Source organism: Halichoerus grypus, chromosome 6, assembly GCF_964656455.1.
Source record: "Halichoerus grypus chromosome 6, mHalGry1.hap1.1, whole genome shotgun sequence".
Taxonomy (NCBI): Eukaryota; Metazoa; Chordata; class Mammalia; order Carnivora; family Phocidae; genus Halichoerus; species Halichoerus grypus.
The window spans coordinates 90,280,639-90,300,589 of record NC_135717.1 but is presented as its reverse complement, the minus strand read 5'-3'; the positions used below and the strand labels follow the sequence as shown (position 1 = coordinate 90,300,589).

Below are 19,951 nucleotides of genomic sequence, written 5' to 3'. Positions count from 1 at the left end.
GATTGATGAGTCATTATCTGTATCCATTTTTATGCCATAAAATACTAACAAAATAAATTAGAACACAGTGAGACAGAGAGGCTAATGGGTGCTCTCCCTTGATAATTTAAAATAGAGGTATCATAAAATCTGGGACAGAAACTTCTAGTGAAAACAGTCTGTTCGGTAAAAATATATTAAGTTAAAAAGCACATTTTGATCTTTGTTACAGACTGTTGTAATTTAAATGAATGTAACACATTCATTTAAAAGTTTGATGAAATTTGATTATTAGGTCAAGGATCAGAGCAATACATTCTTCTATTCCATGAAGAGGATGACAGTGCCAGAAAAATGACAGGATGTGAAAAACTTATTTACAAAGAGCTGTGAAATCATATTTGGTATGGATTGGGAGAATTAATCAAATCTTTGTTTCCTGAAGTACTCTCATTCATTTCAAATACTGCACCTTGTTTAAGGGGAAAGTACATCTTTCTTCTCCTTCTCCTCCTCCTTCCCCTCGCCCTCTCCGTCCTTCTCCTTCTCCTTCTTCTTCGTGAGAAAGGAGCATTAGAAAGTGTTCATTGTGAGAAAATCTACTTAGTGAGCACATAAAAAGAAAGATAGACCTCCTTTAGCAGCCATGTTGGAAGCAAGAAGTAATATATTTTAAACATTTGGGCACGTTCTAAGTATCGTCAATTTAATTCATACAATACATGGAAAAATCAGTAATAACTTCAGTGAACATAACTAAGAAGGGAAAAGAAAATAGTGTTAACGTTTTCTTCTTAAGTCCTTTTCTGTTCTCCTCGCTAATTTCAATCTCGGTCAAACTTATTTGCACATTAAAGGAAGAACCAGCCTCCAGCTCACATGACTTTCAAAGAAGAAAGGGCACATGCAAATCTCCTAGGATTAGAGCAGTGACTATACAGGACCAAGAGGATTACTGGCCGTTCATTCACTCAACAAATATGACTGCGTCCTACCTACAGAGGCCAGTCACTCCAGGAGCACGCGGTGTAAAAAGGAAGCAGGTAAGTAAACATCCTAGCAGTTCAGGGTGATGAAGTATAAGGCTCTGTAGGGTTCTAAGAAGGAATAGAGGAAGCTAGGTACCTAAGCTGAATTCTAGTCAGGAAAGCCTTCCTAGAAAAGACAACTCTTGAGGGGGTGGGGGGGATGGGTTAGCCTGGTGATGGGTATTAAAGAGGGCACGTACTGAATGGAGCACTGGGTGTTATGCACAAACAATGAATCATGGAACACTACATCAAAAACTAATGACGTAATGTATGGCGATTAACATAACATAATAAAAAAAATTAAAAAAAAAAGACAAATCTTGAGCTGCGCCTCGAAGATTGAGTTTCAGAGACACAACCAGGTGAAGGGTTTGGGAAAATGAATTACACACAGAGACAGTATCATGTGTCCTGAGGTAAAAGAGAGAAGAGCACATTTGGAGAAATGCTCCTAATACAATATATTTGAGTTTGAGGGCCTGTTGTGTGGCGGCAGAAGGTTGGTAGGATAGGACGTCAGTGATAGAGCTGTTCATGATTTGCCTTGTTTCTGCCATGCTAAGGAACTTGAGCTTCCTTTTGAAGAGAGCAGGGAGATACTAAAGGTCTTAAAGCAAGAGCATTAATATGATTAATGTGATTTAGAGGTCTCGGCCTTAACAGCTTATGGCTAAAAATAAGATCATACTTACTTTCAGTGATCAAATTATGCTGCTCATAATGACCAACGTTCAGATGCTGTTGTCCGGGCGGCAGTTGCTACTCTTGGTACACGCGGCCGTTTATTTGTTAAACCCAGCTTTCTCTATTTTGTAGCCACAGGGCTGCTCCTGGTGCCTCGGACGCTCATGAAATACCCAGCTTGCTGGGCACAGCTTCCTTCTGTTCAGTGCTTCTGCAACTCTTAGGAATTATGCACAACTTCTGTACTAATCCCTCTTCTTGTCCCCCTCCTCTGATCAGGCAGACCCCTTGATGAAATCTATGTGCCCGTGGCAGCTCATCAATGTCCACCAAAGTCATTTCACATATTTCCTTTATTGGGAGACAAAAATTATCTGCTTTCTAGTTTAAGAAATAGGAAACTTCTCTCCCGTCTCAAGCCATCACCTGCTGTCTGATTCTCAGATATGCACATGGGATTTACTTAGTGGATAGATGACTGATACGGCAAGCATATATCCCTTTTAGAGAAAACACCATTCTCAACTGTTGCTCTCATGATCCCAAGACCATGATCACAAAATGTAGTCTAATCCAACTACTACAATTAAAAGGAAGTTTGGTTCTCATGTAATTCCTCATTTCTCCCCACTAAGGGACTAGAGAAACATGGTCAAACGTGGGTAAGAATATCTCTCTGTTTTAGTGCAGTAGATAAGAGCTTGGCTTTCAAGTCAGATTTTAAGGCCTGACTCTGTCACTACACTGGGTGACTTTGATAATTTAAGTCTTGTAACCCGTGTAAGACAGAGGTTCTTCATCTGTAAAATGGCATAAATAGTAATATCTATATCGAAGATGGTTGTGAGGATAAAATGAGATAAGATATACAAAGTTCTAGAATAGTGTCTGACATGTAATAAACAATAAATAGTAGAGATTATTATTTTGATTTATAATTCTTCTTTATAATTCTTCCTTTCCTACTGATATGTTTCACATTGTTCTTATTATTATTTTCCTAATATGAAAGTGTTTATTCTATAATAAACAATTTTCCATCCTTTCTGCCTCTACAATTGTTTGGAATATCAATTATTTCCATTTGCTTTTTTTCTAATCATGTCTGCTTCTAAATTCTGACTTTGTTACATGGAAAAGCATCTGATACTACTAGTTAAAATCTGACAGACTGAATTTTTGTTGTTGTGACTGGATTTCAAAGTGTCACTTCTTCTGGATATTTGATTTTTATGCCTTTTCTCTCCTACAGTAGAATGTGGTTGTTACTCCCTCAACATAGTTTCAGGAATTAGTAAGCATTCCACATTTAGTGCAGTTTATCTTTACATTTTTCCTTCATTCATACTACACACAGTTTACTGGATAGATTTTGTGGAGGGTCCTGCAACTAGATGCTGCTGGTAAAAAGCCACGGTTCCTACCCTTAAAGGACTCATGCTTTTCTACAGAAGACGGACAGGCAAAAGATAACGGAAATACAATATTGTAAGTGTAATAATAGGAGTTAGGTGTGGTTTAGGCAAAATTGGTAACATAATGCATTTAATAATAAACCACCTGCAGCAGAGAATGAGGGGTGAGGGAAAGCTTCAAAGAGAAGGCCATGTGTACACTAGATCTTGGCAAATAGAGACACTATACCTATGAAGAGAGGGAAGGCATTCTACTTAGGAGGTTGTGTGTGTGCGCATGTGCACACAAAGGCATGGAGGCATGAAACAACATGATGGCTCTTTCAGGAAACTGAATAGTTTGGGAAATCAGTGCAGGAAGAAGTTAATAGAGAAGAAGACAAGGGCCATATTATGGAGGCTTTATTGTATTTGATGACAGAGACTGGACTGTACTCTGTAAGCAACGAAGGTAGATATTTTAAGTCACATATTCTTATTTGTATCTTGGGGACAGTCAGTCTGGCAGCAATTTGTAGGATGGCCTGGAGTGAAACTGGAAGTACTTTGACCTATAAGGAGACCTTTGTAATAACCTCGGAAAGAAATGAGGGCCTGAAATAGTAATGATGATGAGAAGGATCTGGAAAAGGTGAGTGTGTTTTAAGAAGAAATTGACCTAAGAACCCATTGAGCTAATGGATGTGGGTGAAGGGGAGAAACTCAATTATTTAGGGAGAAGAATAATGATTCTAATTTGGGACTGATGAGTTAAGATTCCTGTAAAATGTACAGATAGAAATGTTGGCTTATAGGTGTGGAATTCAGTAGAGAAATTTGGGCTAGAGATATAAATATTGGGAGCTATGATCAGGAAATGTAGAATTATAATGGAAGAGGACCAGGAGCAACACTCTGCAGATACCAACACTCTTCAGGTAGAAAGAGGACACAAGACTGTCAGAGACTGAGAGAAGCAATAGAGCCGGGGGTGGGGGTGGGTGTGTGCGTGGGAGCAGCTATCATCAAAATGTTCGAGGAGGAAGTTGGTCTTCTGACTGACAGTACTAGAAACTGAATAGCTTATCCTTGGAAGGAAAGACACTACCAGTGCAAATACATACTCATGTTTTTTTTGTCTCTCATTTTATTGCTTTGACTGCTCATGCCTAACCTTGCACATTGTTGTTGAAGAATAACTGACAAGCAATATTAATGATGCCTGTAAAACTAGAGAACACAGAGTTTTCTCACAAATAAAAAAAACCCATTCTCTTCAGCAGCAAAATAATAAATAGAAGAAAAACCTGTAAGATTTGTCATTTACTGTATCATGAAATCTTCCAATTTCTATAAAATCCAACTACATCATCCTCATAAAAATAAAAAGTTAATTGAAAACTACCTCAGTGTGCCTTCTATTGAGTTAATACTATTCTCCCACCCTAAAATAATAATTTTCATTTATCATCAGAAGTTATCTGCAATGTTCCACATAACTCCATATAGATAAACTTCCCATTCTAGTTCACTTTCTTATAACTACATATCAAAATACAATTTTAGAATATTTAACAGATTCCATAATTAGAATATTGCTTTTTAAAAGAAAAAAAATCTTATCCAATTAAAAATTATTTTATTAAAATAATTATTTAATTAAAAAGAATTATTTAAAACAAAGAAGTATAAGCAAGGAACATTTTTTTAGTCATGATTACCATATTAAATATTGCTTCATGGTGAAAATTTGGCCAATCTTCTGAGTAGAGTAGAAAAGTATCGGTTGGATACTAAAGTTGAGTCCTGTTTCTGTTGCTAATGTTTTTAATAATCTTGAAAAAAATTAATTCACATAGGTAGGCTTTGGTTTTGTTGTCTAAAAAGTGTGATAAATATAACTTTCCCAGTATATGTTGTAAGGGTAAAGGTGATACCACAAAAAAAAAGACTTAGAAAAAAATTGGAGTTCTGTAATTAGAGATTGTTATTAATCTCAGTTCTAAATGAGCTAATATTTCCAAATACCTCACAAAGAAAACAATCAAGCTATGACTCTGTCATACTCAAAACCAAAAGTAATTATCTAAAATAATATCTAGCATTAGCATAATTTATAAAATACAAAGTACATGATTTAATTTTAAATTAAATCAGAAAATATTGCTGTTTCCAGTTAAAACTTTAATAGAGAATATTTTTAATGCCAAAAATTATGGTAGTTTGTATCCTTAAACTCTGCTATATTTTCATTGTGGTTTTTATTTACAAAACTGGTAATCTTCAAGCTTTGTCTGTATTATATTATAAAAAATAGAGAATTTCCATAGGAATGAACCTTGAAAATAGAACCAGATTCTCCTTCTAGTCTATGGTAATTAAAGATGGCCACTTTTTTCTCTTTCTTTTTTTGATGGGGAGTGGAGGGACACTCCTCTCATTAAAAGGAAGAATTTATGTTTGCTTGCTTTAAATCTGGGTTGGCTTTGTGTGACTAATAGAATACAGCAGAAGTGATAACGTGATAGTTTCTGAACCTAAGCCTTAAGATACTGATAGTTCAACTTTCTTTTGAAATATTAACTTCTGGAATCCATTTGCTATTCAATGAGGAAGCCCAAGCAGTCCTGTGGTGTGGCTCACACAGAGAAGCTCACGTGTAGAGGACCCAATGCCCCCAGCCAATAGCCCCAGCTGAGTTTGAGCTAAGCAAGGGCAACTAGCTAGCTGTGTAAGTGAACCATCATAGAAGTACATTCTATCCCCGTTAAACTGCCTCAGCTGATGCTGGCGTGAACAAAACATGCCATTCTGACAAAGACCTGCCCAAATTACAAACTCATGAGCAAAATAAATGATTTTTTTGTTTTAAGTTACTAAGTTTTGGGTGGCTTGTTATGCAGTAATAGATGATTAGAATATAGTCTTGAAAATATCACAGTGTAAGTGAAGAAGAATCCTTAAATAAAATACTTATATTGAAGCTTCAAAGTTAAATGATGTTAAAACAAAGTTTGTTTGTTTTTTTTAATGGATGAAATGTTCTGTCATTCTACACATAGATGATAGCAGGGTTGCCACTTCCGTGTTTGGTGTTTGGACTGACGATGTGGGAAGTTGGAACTCTGGGTAAATATAAGAAGTATAAGAAACTAGCACAATAAATTCAAACCGAGTACTATTCTGACAGACACAATGTTTTCAAATATGCTAGCAATGCACATTTCTCTGACTTTCCTGTAATGTCTTCACATGGACCAGTTTTTAATGCTTAGTTGCTAGTACGAACCCCCTCAGCAAAATGTTCAGGTCACAGGTTGGACCAAATGACAGAGGAATTAAGTAAAACTTTACCTAAATCACTATTTCCATCTGTACAATACTTATTGTTTCTTGCTACTAAAATAAAACTAATGTATGTTTGTGGGACTAGACTGTGGCCATGGTTGACAAATAGAAAACTAGTGTAATAATTCTATTAAGAGCAGTAATTATAAATTCTATTATCAGTGCAAATGTACTGCTTATTTAAACATCGTCTTGGGAGATAGCGAGGAGGCAGTTCACAGGGGGTTACTACATCATGGCAATCCTGTCGTCCTTCATCATTGATTGCTCTAGGGGTGGACATGTGAACCAAGTCAGGCCAAAAAGATATGGGGGAGGTTAGCAGGGCCACTTGGAAAAGATTTCCTCCCCTGTAACAGAAAGTCCCTTAAGGAGGATACCTCCTTTCTTATTGCTTTTGCAACTTTTGGGGGACTGCACAATGCTGGAGAAGATCCTCCAACCATTGTTCCATCACATAATTGGCAGAGAGAAAGGTGGGAAGAACCTGGGTCTTCCATGCTACTGAGACTCTTGCTCTATTTTCAAATTGCCTACCTCCAGACTTTATTTTTGAGTGAAATAATGAAATGACTCACTATTGTTTAAGTGAATTGTAATACGATATTTTACTCCACACAGCAAAAAGCAATCCTAATTCAATAATGCTGTAAACTGTCTACATAGTACCTGAAAAATAGCATGTGTTTAAAAACTCTGGTTATTACTCCTGTAAGTAAAATATTAGGTACAATGTAAAGGTGAATATGTCAAAATCACCATTGATTCTCACTAAGTACTCAAAATCTTTCCTCCTTCTGAAATGTTAAATTATTTTGTCCTTTTTTTTTTTTTACGATAATCACATATGCCTTAAATTTGAATCATTTGTGTGCATGGCTTATATTGTCTACTGGATTGTAATCTCTTTCATACCATTGATAGCCTTATATTCAGTAGATATTCAAAAGCTTTTTGTGTTGAATGAATTAATAATTAAGTCAATGTATTTGAATTATATAAGTAGGAAGAAAAGCAGACATCTTAATTTCCAAGGAGAACTATACCTTTGAGGTGTGTGTATATGCAATTTAACAAAATAACACAATAATTACTAAACTTCCTGGTGGTTTATTTCTGTTTTCACTTTTGGACCTTATCATTGGATATAATTTTAATCCTGACTTCAAGATGGAAATTACATAAGAAAATTTAAAGCCATTTGTGTGTCTCAACTAGGATTCGTCTCAGGAAATAGAGGATAGGTCAGCTTAGTTTCCCAAAGTTTTACTGGAGTTGGAAACCAGGTTCCTGCAAAAGTGTTGCCCTAAACTTTTATTCAGCTCAATTTAAGTTCATTTCTTTTCTTTTCTTTTCTTTTTTTTATTTATCTGAGAGAGAGAGAGACAGAGAGTGAGCATGTGCTCCTGAGCACAAGCAAGGGGAGGGGCAGAGGAAGAGGGAGAAGCAGGCTCCCTGCTGAGCAGGGAGCCTTGTGCAATGTGGGGCTCGATTCCAAGATCCTGAGGCCATGACCTGAGCTGAAGGCAGATACTTAACCGACTGAGCCACCCAGGTGCCCCAAGTTCTTTTTTTTTTTCTTTCTTTCTTTCTTTTTCTTTCTTTCTTTCTTTCTTTCTTTCTTTCTTTCTTTCTTTCTTTCTTTCTTTCTTTCTTTCTTTCTTTCTTTCTCTTTCTTTCTTTCTTTCTTTCTTTCTTTCTTTCTTTCTTTCTTTCTTTCTTTCTTTCTTTTTTAAAGATTTTATTTATTTGAGAGTGAGAGAGAAAGAGAGCAAGGGGAGAGAGAGAGGAAAAGTCAGGCTCCCCGCTAAGCAGGGAGCCCAACGAAGGGCTCCATCCCAGGACCCTGGGATCATGACCTGAGCCAAAGGCAGATGCTTAATCCATTGAGCCACCTAGGTGCCAACCCCCCCCGCCTCAACCACCAAGTTCATTTCTTTTGATTACAATGACTGCAGTGACATTTTGGCCATAAAATTATGACCAGATAATTCTAGACACTTCTTGCTTTCAATGTTAGGGAGGAATAGTTACCTAATAAGCAAGTTTTCAATCTCAAAATTGCAAGTATTATGAAGCAATGAGATACCACATTTGATGAAGGGTAATCGGACGTTAGTATGGCTGAAGATAGCTGGGGAAACAGATCAAGGCACATAGGCTCACAGTGAGGGAGGGAGTGTCCACAGCAGAAGCTTTTCGGAGTTGGTTGGGATGGATAAATCAAAAGCTTTGGGCACCAAAACCTAGGTCTTGAGGGGAAAGAAAAGAATTGAAGATTGACTCTATTATTAAAGTTTTCCTTAGGATCAGCCACGATAGAGAGAAATGGGAAAGAAAGGAGTTTGTCTAGGTCATGTTTATCTTTTATGTTATCCAAAGAGACTATCTTTGGAGTTTAATAATTTTCAACTTTCTACCTGTGTGAATGTGGAGAAATTACTTCCTCCCTTTCTGAGTTTCTGTTTCCTTGATTGTAAAATGGGGATAATAATACCTCCTTCACAGAATTTTGAGAAGATTACATGAAATATATACGGGGTGCGTGTGTGTATTTTATATATATATATAAATATATATATATATATATTTTACATATACATATATATATATGTAAAATTACTTAGCATAGTGCTCTGGACATAATACCGCCCCCATCTCCCCTCCAGAAATGTTAGACTTATTTGACCAATGGTAATTTCATGCCTACCAGCTGTTCTTTAGGCACTGGTCATACAAAGGTGAACAAGATGAAGCCTACATCTAGGGGATGAATTTTAAAAGTGTTAATTAGGGGGCGCCTGGGTGGCTCAGTCGTTAAGCGTCTGCCTTCGGCTCAGGTCATGATCCCAGGGTCCTGGGGTTCGAGCCCCGCGTCAGGCTCCCCTCTCAGCAGGAAGCCTGCTTCTCCCTCTCGCACTCCTCCTGCTTGTGTTCCCTCTCTCGCTGTGTCTCTCTCTGTCAAATAAATAAATAAAATCTTAAAAAAAAAGCGTTAATTAGAAATGACTGATTAACTTTAGTGTTTAAAAGATACTGAGCCTTCGGCTCATGGTCTCAGGGTCCTGGGATGGAGCCTGTGTCTGGCTTCCTGCTCAGCGGGGAGCCTGCTTCTCCCTCTGCCGCCCTCCCCCGCTCATGCTCATTCTCTCTTTCTCCCTCCCCTTAAAAATAAATGAAATCTTTAAAAAAGTAAAAGATACCCAAAACAGATTCTCGATGTTTGGAAACTTATGTATAACATGAAATAAACATATAAAAGGTTAGCAAATCTTTATAAAGGGAAATGCATACTGAATTTCAATACACAATAGATTTGTTCTGTTTTATTTGGAATTTCCTTTTAAAACATTTGCATTTCTGGATTGTAGTGGACATGAGAGTATCACCTCCTGGAGAATTTTGTAAAGAAGGAAGGGAAAAAGTTGAGTAGAACTCATAAATGAAACTAAAACATAGAGGATTTAGATTCAAACATGGTTAGGAAAAATAGCCCAGAGTGAAGTCAGTAGGTATAATGAGGCAGAAAAAAGGAGTATTGTTAGACAGTTGATCATAGAAGAATAGGATAAAAATAGTCTATTTAAATTATGCAAATATTAAACAAACAAATCACACTAACAAAACATAACTGGAGGCTAACTAGAAAGAAATGGCCAGGGTAGAAGCTGAAGAAGTCTGAATAGTATATAAAATACTTTTCAGGGCGCCTGGGTGGCTCAGTCGTTAAGCGTCTGCCTTCGGCTCAGGTCGTGATCCCAGGGTCCTGGGATCGAGTCCCACATCGGGCTCCCTGCTCGGCAAGAAGCCTGCTTCTCCCTCTCCCATTCCCCCTGCTTGTGTTCCTGCTCTCGCTATCTCTCTCTCTGTCAAATAAATAAAGAAAATCTTTAAAAAAAAAAAAAAATACTTTTCATGCATTAGGAGCCCTTAAGGAAATGCACATCAAATATATGCTGGACATATTCATATCTTACCAGGATATCATTTACGCAAAGTCAACAGAAAAGCTGGGGAAATGACAAAGGCGCATAGTCTAGCAGTAACAATTAGTTGCATTGAGAAAAATGGAAATAATTTTCTATTCACACTATAATCCCTTCAAAGAGATTATGTGGATAAATGCCTGTGTACATGTCTTAGGAAAAAAATCTATAGAATGTCATTAATCTGAGGCCATATCCAAAATATTTGGGTTTTATGGAGCGGTTAAGAGAAATATTTTTGTTTTCATTTATGTCACAGACCCACAAGTTTTCTTAGTAGATCAATTTTTGGACCAGGGCTGATCAGAAAGTCTGCAGTTGTTTAGAGTTTTAAAACATCTGGAAAGTTATTCTGGCAAGTAGAGTCAAATCCATGAGCAAAACAGATGTTTTCCACTGCAGCGGGAAAACACAACTTTCTCATATGTACGGCACATGGTCCAAATCCATTTCAGAAATAAGATTCTATCTTCTAAACGGTCTTGGTACCACAGGACTCTCCTAGACTCTGCGGATAAAAGCATGGCCAAGGCCATTTAGGTGTTTGAAAGTCAGTATTTTATGACGATCTTTTATCTCATGTTTCGTAAAACAAGAGAAACACGTTATAAAAATGTAGGTTGCCTGTTCAAGAACGCAGTGAAAAATTTGGAATTGGATTAAAACCAATTGGCAGGACCCCCGGGAGCTAAGAATGGGGAAGGACAGTAGGTCACTAGAGAACAGAGGGGAGCTGTGCTTGCCTTTTCCCCTAGAGAAAGCAAAGAGAAGCTTCTTCCCACTGCCCAATATGACAGAGTATCAGAAGCTCTAGGAGATGGGTCTTGTCAGAAATTGTTGTGTCCCAGGAATATAGGAAATGGATCCATGCAGAAACACATTTAGGGGAAATTGTTCCTTTCACAGATGAATCTCACATACAGATGAATCCTCATTATTGGTGGGCATAAAGCACATATTCTAGGTTTCCTTTTTAGCCTTTTAAAAATAGACATAACATTTTAATAGACAGAAAGCATCTGCATTGGTTATTTACCACTTAATTGTTTTAACCTAAAAAGTTCCATATTCCCAGCCAACATAACATTTTCCTGGTTTAACACTCGATTTGTGCTTTTTTTTTTCTTTTAATCAAGAAAAATCAGAAATAAGGAAAAATAGAATAAAGGAATTATTTTTTATTGTATCAAATAATGTATAAAAATTTTTTTTACCAAGAGTAAAATGAAGGAACACTTGCCTGATCAAGCTGATTAAATCGGTTTAGAATCATCAGAGTTGTCAATATTTGAAAATGTTGCTTACTGTATAAAAAAGTACTTGGGTTGCCCCAGATTATTGCCGACTACTCTAAAATATTTTACAGTTAACAAAACATAGCCTGTAAAGATAAAGAGTGCAAATCAGGGGCGCCTGGGTGGCTCGGTCGTTAAGCGTCTGCCTTTGGCTCAGGTCGTGATCCCAGCATCCTGGGATCGAGCCCCGCATCGGGTTCCCTGCTCTGCGGGAAGCATGCTTCTCCCTCTCCCACTCCCCCTGCTTGTGTTCCCTCTCACTGTGTCTCTCTCTGTCAAATAAATAAATAAAATCTTCAAAAAAAAAATTTAAAAAAAAGAGTGCAAATCATTATTTGGCTTCAGAGCTATGAAGAATTCTGCGATATCTAGAAAAGTATTGCCTGCTTGTCACAAAATGTTGTAGGTCTCTTTATAATGAGGTGCTATCATGGGACAGCCTATGGTACTGACAGATTCTTTATCTGTTTTCCATTCATCTTTGCTAGGTGCATAAGCCTGCCAAAATACTATCGCAGATGATGGGATTTAGATTCACATGTGTCAGGGAAAATGTGAATAGAGTCGATCACCGATACTAGACAGACACTTCTTATTTTCAACTTCCTATTAACATTATAACCTGATTCACTTATGATATCATTGCCACTTCTGTTTACCCTCAGTCCCATCTGAAGCTAGCTCATCAGGAATTTTAGAGAGAACGCCTTTGAACCTGAAACACTTTAATTATCACCTTGCTCCAGGGAATTGTGAGCTAGAAAGATACCATATTTTAGAGGAGAAAATACAGATCTCTCTAGGAAGATGATTTGCATTTGTTTAGGAGATAACGCTGTTCATCCATTGTATGGAGGGCTGCCCAGAATAGAAATGAGGAAGGAGCAAAGATTTGCTAAGTGGACAGCTTCCTAATTCCTTTTGAGACATGTCTTCCAAGGATAGCTTTACTTTGTTTGAAGTGTTGTGATTTTTCCAAAAGTGGGGTATATACCAATTTTGGTAAGTGTGAAAACACATCGGAGAGCCAAAAAAGAAATGAGTTCTCTATTTTTTTACAGCCAATCTCTCCCCCATCTTACAGCCCTACTGGTGGATAATGGAAAACGGACATTGTGTGGATAGGGCCAGGAGCAACTAGAGATAGAAAGGTTGTACAGAGATATGAAACAAATAGGAATATGCGTAATTGAAGGATGTGTGCCGAGAAAGGGCTTTGTGCAAATGAGGGTAGAGACAAAATGAAGCGCTAGTATAATTTCTGGAATCGGCATATGTCCACTGCAGTCAGGTACAGGAGGAGAAGGAAAGGGGAAGTTAGGAGAAGAGCTGAGGTGTTTCAAGCGATATAGTAGAGAGGGAATGACAGGAAACCACACTTCATGATGACATTAGGACATATTGTGAAAGAAACAATATGGCTTTTCTATAACTTCCTGCACTTGAGTTTTTCCTGTGGAAGGAAGTGTAGATCACAAAAATGAAAGGCAATGGAGGAAAAGAATATGAACCCAGATGGCCTCAACTCCTTTTTTCCTGAGCTTAGAAAAGAAAGCAAAAAATATGTCATCAGGCCAAATCCAAAGACAGCAAAAACTTCAGGTCTCTCGCATCAGGACCAGCTGTGTCACAGACCAGGGTGGGAAAAAATTAAAATCTCGTGACTTATAAGGAAACTAGAATAAATAGGCACTTAGGTTTCTATTTAAATCCGTCTTTCTAAGTGTATGAGATTATTTTTCCAACTGATTTTATTGAGTGAAAGCTTCCATCTGGCTGCACTGAGGGAGACTCTCCGAGTTGTGGAGGGGGTAGAATCAGGGCTGGAAGTAACCGGCATGTCTTTCCTTCCAACCCCCTCATTTTTCTTCTAGCAATTCTGGAGTGTGATGGAAACAGAATCTATCAAGTCCACATGCTCCAGACTTGCTCATTAAGCACAAACAGCTTCTGCCGCTCCTGTGTTCCCTTCTAGCTCTTACTCCATCCCGCTTCCCAGCTAAGCGTCTTGCAGACTGCAGTCTGTCTGCATTTGTTCTCTCCACTTCCTCACCTTCCTTTTACCTCCCCAGGACCTAGAGCTGCCACTGTTTGGAAACTGGCCTCACAGAGTGCGCTCATTAAGCCCCCTCCTCCATCTGTGCGAACGTGGGCTTTGGAGCAGGATGGCTGAACTTTAAATCTTGCTTTTGTCACTTGCTTCCTGTGTAAGCCTGGGCAGCGAGTTCACTTCTCTCTGCTTCATTTTCTCATCCAGAAAGCGGGAATAATGATCATAATCTCTACTGCACAAGGGTGTTGTGAGAATTGAAGGTACCAAGCCATGCAAGCTGCTAAACATGGTCCCTGCCATGTTATAATTCCTTAATAAAATAAATCTGAGGTCTTAGGTATCATTATCTTTCTTGATACTTTTGGAGTATTATTGTTAACCAAGTCTCTCTTTCCAAGCTTCCTTCCATCCCTCCCTCTTTCCTTCCTTCCCATGGGCTCATCTCCTAATTGTCCTCTTTCACTCTATTACCTGCTTCTCTGTTTTCAGTGGAAACTCCTTTGCCTCTCTCTGCCTCTTGACCTCTTAAATTATCCTTAAAATTTGCCTTCTTACTCTCATACATTTTCCCAAAGATGAAGGCATCCATGCTATTCCAAACCGGCCCTCTGCCTTGACTTCACTCATAGTTCTACACTTGTAACTAAATATTCGTTGTCTCCACCTATTACAAAGTTACTTCAATCCCAAGATGTCCAACACAGAATGGATTATCTCCCTAGGGCAGCTCCTTTCACCTGACCCGGTTTTACCTTGTAGTCAAAGGCACCACCACCTGTCTGGACACTCACGTCAGAATTCTCTTCCTTCCTTGGCTTCTTCCACATTCAATCATATGACAATCTACTTGTGTCCCAAGTGTGGTCTTTATTCTCTATTGCCACTTTCTTAGTTCAGGCCTTCATTACTTTTCTCTCTACAGAAAACCAGCCTTCTAACTTGTCTCCACTTCCCACCTTCTATTCCACCAACTACTGCTCACGTATTTTCTAAGATTAAAAACCAGATCATTAATTCAATCATGTATTCACTCACTCTTTCATTACTCACTTACTTATTTACTTAATAACATTTAATGAAAGCCCACGGGCGCCAAGTACAGATCATCGTACCCCACAACACATGCATGCTTGTGCATGAGTGTGAACACACACATACATGCACACTGTTTCTCTCTTCATCCCCCCACAATTGCCTTGCATTGCCTTTTTTTCATAGCACTTAATACAGTCTGAAATCATCTTGTTCAATTCTTTATTGTCTGTTTCCCTTATGTAAATTCTGTAGAGCAGAGATTTGTAAGTTGTATTTATTACTGCATCCCCAGTGCCTGAGCAGAATTGAATGAATTAATGAGGAAAATTTGATCTGAATTATGAAGAACATGCAGCAGTTTGTCAAGGGAACTTGGAGTGGGGGTGCTGGGGGAGTGGACACAGAATGTACATAGGCACAAGGATAATAGAAAGGAGTCAAGGCACTTTGAGGAATTTAGAGGGAAATAAAATGAGCTGTACTTGGCACACAGTGGGTTTTCATTATATGTTATTAAGTAAAAGTAAGTGAGCAAGCGAGTAAATGAGTGAGTGAATGCACGATTGAATCAACGATAGGTTTTAGTCTTAGAGAATGTGTGAGCATTGATTGGTGGAATAGAAGATAGAAAGTGGAGACAAGTTAGAAGGTTTTAAATAGGGTAATTGGTCAGAGAAACCTTTTCTGATGAGGTAGCATTTGAGCTGAGCCCTGAATGAGGTGAAAGAGTGAGCCACGTAGGTATCTGGAAGGAGAGCATTCCAGGGCTTGCGAACAGCAAGTGCTAAGGCACTGTGGTGGAAGTGTGCCAGGGTGCTAGAGCAAAGAAGTTGGAAGGTGGTCAGGAAAGGCTATAGAGCAAGTCTCTATGATGCCAGCCTGATTTTGCAATTTTTGTTGGGCATCCATTTCTCTGTGCTCAGACAGTGCTTGGTATTACATTGTGCTGTTATGACATGGCATATGGTGGTCACTGTTTATGTCTGTTTAATTGCTAATACTGCAAGCTCTCAAGGGTGGGGACCATTTTGTACTCCTTGTCGTATCCCCAGGGCCTATCGCTGTGCTTGGTAGGTGTTTGAACCTTTGCTGAAAAGATGAATCAGAGGCCCTAAAGATGCTTTCTCATGTTTGAGTCACGTGACTGGGTTTCTGGGTTCCCATTGTTCTCAACACTCTTCTTTTCATCACCTCATTCTCTTAGCATCTGTTAGTAATCTTCTGCCGGCTTTGGCTACTTCCCTACTGGCACCTTGCATCATGGACATTCCTGTATTGATTTCTAGTCACGACCCTCTACTCCTCCCCAGGTTTCCAATGTATTGCAGTGATAAGTGTGGCCTGTGTGGACAAAGAGCTCTGATTTTTGGAGCTGTGGGAAGGCTCACCAGGGCACTGATAAATGAGAATAAAAGTATAGGGTGGGGTCAGAAAATGGAGGAATTTGCAAGTTGAGCAAAGACAGGAAACTGACTGTGATTACTTAGAAATACCATCCTGCAATCGTACTTTAAGTTTTTATAAATACTTCGATATTTTTTGTGCAAGAATGAATAAGCTCTAGACCTTAGCTTACTTTGAGATGACCAAAAGGACATGTTTGCATATATTAGAATAACGTGGTTTCGGGCGCCTGGGTGGCTCAGTTGGTTAAGCGACTGCCTTCGGCTCAGGTCATGATCCCGGAGTTCCGGGATCGAGTCCCACGTCGGGCTCCCTGCTTGGCGGGGAGTCTGCTTCTCCCTCTAACCCTACCCCCTCTTGCGCTCTCTCTCTCACGCTCTCTCTCTCTCAAATAAATAAATAAATAAAAAATCTTAAAAAAAAAAAAAGAATAACATGGTTTCATAAGATATCAGTCCCTGTAAATAGATGACCTCTATAAAATGAAACTTTCCTTTTTTTTTTTTTTAGAGCAAGAGGTTGGAGTTCATTTTTAAAGGATAACAATCTCAAAGACTGTGAATACAAGTAATAATCATTAGCAAACAAAAAAGCCTTGTAATTGTCGAAAAGGTGTCATCAAGAATGTGAGCAAAATTTATATATCTTATCATAAAGTAATTTTTGAGTTCCCTATGTAAAACCTACTTAGTCGAATTTCATACGTAATTATAATAATTTGGTTGCCCATTGTTTTAAGTCACAGCAGACTAAATAATAAATTACCAGGGCAGAAGATGGTAGAGGAAGTCACAGCCATTAAGTGGATGGAGGGATGCCCAGCTGCCCAGAAAAGGCAGAAAGACTTAAAGAAGCAGACATCAAGGGCTCAAAATGATAGCTATTGAGGGAGATAATGCAGTTACCCTTTGTGGCACCCCCATACAGGTGCGTAAGACTTAATCTGCAATGTTGAGTTGAAAGATTCCAATTTTTAAAAATAAGTATTTGTTTATTTGTTTTTCAAATCTCATCTGCTGACAGAGCCTTACTTGCATTGCACTTGTTTGGCCCCAAATCTGATCTGAACTGATAGAAGTTTACTTACAAACTTTATTCTAATTTGTGTATCTTTTCTGCAGAAACAATGTGTTAATTACAGACCGTGCCGGGGGTGTTAGAAATATATGGAATAAGCCCCATGCAAGATCCTGTAAAGGTTACCTGTATCTTCAGAGTGCCTTCATAGGATTTAAACGTCTTAGTTGCAAGAACTTTGCATAAGGGGGATTGTAAAGTCATGAATGCACACAATGATACCTATGGTTAATAAGATCAGAAATGTTCTGCTTAACGTGGTAAGAAAGTGTGGGAAATGCTTTGAAAGCTTAGTATTTGCAAGTGTTCATTAGAGGAAAGGAAAGTTGCAGTGCATTTGGAAAGTCAACAAGCCTTTATAGTATATTTTAGAGGTTTTCCTCTGTGTGTGTATGTGTGTGTGTTTCCAAGTCTTTTAAGATGAAATTAGACATGGAATCTGGGGGATATATTTGCTCTTGCCCTGCTGAGACTTGGATTTACACACTTATCAGAGAAATTATCTTTAAGGTTGTTTGGGTTCTCTCAAGCACCAGGGCTATCTGAGTGAGAAAGTTATTCAGAGATCTGAATTTGCTTTTCAAAACCTTCTAAATTTGTAATAGGAGTTTTCTTTTGTTTTATCCCCTCCATCCCCCAGGATTCTACTGCCAAAGAAGAACAAATTTTGGGTGCCAACTTAAGGAGACAGAGTCTGTGTTTGCAATGCCAATGAGCATACGGAAAGGGAATTGTTAAATAGCTTGAGGGTTATTATAGCTCAGTAACCTAAAGACATAAAAACACAATTTTATATGTTAGGGCTGAATCTAGCTTAGTTATAGAAGAAGTAAAGAATTCAGAAACACCCAAAATTCACAATAGATAATAAAGTATTACTATGTTATTTTCTCTGCCCCCAAATAATATAGGTCCATAGTTAAAAATTCAAATATTATAGAAATATGTTAACTGAAAGACTGGAAGTAACTCCTAGCTACACCGTCACCTGTCTCCCCGTAAAAATGTTATTAAAATGTTGGCTTGTATTTCTCTTCCATTCTTTTTTATATGAATTAATTCATACTGTATAGGGCATTGCAACTTGCCTCCCCCCCACTTCACAATTATATATCTTTTTTAAAAAAAATTATTTATTTGAGAGAGAGAGAGAGAGAGCGTGCACACAAACAGAGGGAGGGGCAAAAGGAGAGGGAGAGAGAATCTTAAGCAGACTCTGTGCTGAGCACAGAGCCCTACGAGGGGCTTGATCCCAGGATCCTGAGATCATGACCTGAGCTGAAACCAAGAGTCAGATGCTCAGTCGACTGAGCCACCCAGGCACCCCAACAACCATACATCTTGATGTCCACCCAAGTTAGTAGTTAATTACCATCCCATTCTTTTCAATCATAAGATAGAATTCCATTTAATGATTATACTGTAACTTAAAATTGATGATTATTACTTACTTTTCTATATATTTTTCTTTTTCCCATGGTTATTTTACTTTTCGTTTTTGAATCTCTTCTGCTTAGACACACGTAGAAAAATAAAAAGCCTAGTTTGACTAGAAAAGGTGGCAAATAGTGAAACAAGTGCTACTTTTGAATGGCAAATTTCCAGTTCTGTGGAATAAGCATACAATGATCTCAAAAAGATAAAACAAATGATATGTCTGTTTTGAATTTGAAAGAAAATTCAGAAAAAATAAAAAATAAATAAAAATAAAAAATATTCAGGTGTTAGTAATAAATGGATCAATATCTCTCAGATTCAAAAATTAAATTTCCCTCAATTGTAGAAGCAGAAGAATTTCTGGGAGAAATATATTGTACTGTAAAAATAAACATTCACATTTAAAATTAGGGACAGAATATCTGTGGTTCTGCTCAGAAAGCAGTGTTATATCTACAGAGCTCATAAGTCATTGAAAGGTCAGGGATAATAAGGAATGAGCCATTCCGATGACCTGTGTCCAGGTAAATAAAAGAATAGTAACTGGATCACTTGCATCGACAATTGCCTTGTCCTTCTGCTGTCATTCTGCCTCATCTCTTTCAAACTCTCCACAGCTATAGCTGTCTTCCTGCATTAATGTCCTCCCTTCTCTATGCAATTCAACAATCTTTTCCTCTTGGAAGAGCAAGGACAGTGAGTAAGGTGAAGGCCTATGACTCACTATTGCCATTTATCTACGCTAGCCTTGCTGGTCTATCTCCCTTCTTGTCCCTCAGAGGCAACCACTGTCTAAATTTTATAATTAACATTCCCTTGTTTACACGCTAGTTTTAAACAAATGTATATGTGTTCCTAGATAACATATCATTTAGTTTTGCTTGGTTGTAAGCTTTGTCAAAGGACAACTTGAACAAAATCTGTGAACTCCAGTGTTATGTTTCTAAGAGTTATCTATGCTGCTGAACATACCTGCTGTTTCCTCATGTTCCCCACTACAGAATATTTCATGATTTGGATATATCAAAATTTATTTCTCTTTCATTCAATTGTGAGTACTTTTAAATTTTCATTCTTGATTTCTTCTTGGATCCATGAGTTATTTAGAAGTCTATTTTAAAATCCCGTTTATTTAAGTTTACCTTTAGAAATTAAAATGCGCTGTTATATAGATTTTAAGTTAAACTTAAATCTTCAAAAAATTAGTCTATTAATTTCTAAATCTATT

The 19,951-nt window shown here is 37.9% G+C and overlaps 1 protein-coding gene across 1 annotated transcript in view; it reads left to right on the top strand.

The window, feature by feature from the left end:
• Positions 1–902: 902 nt before the first annotated feature.
• Positions 903–19,951, top strand: part of EPS8 (EGFR pathway substrate 8, signaling adaptor) — a 200,011-nt gene continuing 180,962 nt past the window's right edge. The window contains exon 1 of the mRNA XM_078075656.1: positions 903–1,022. The gene's annotated coding sequence lies outside the window, so the exon portion shown is untranslated. The remainder of the gene's footprint in view (positions 1,023–19,951) is intronic.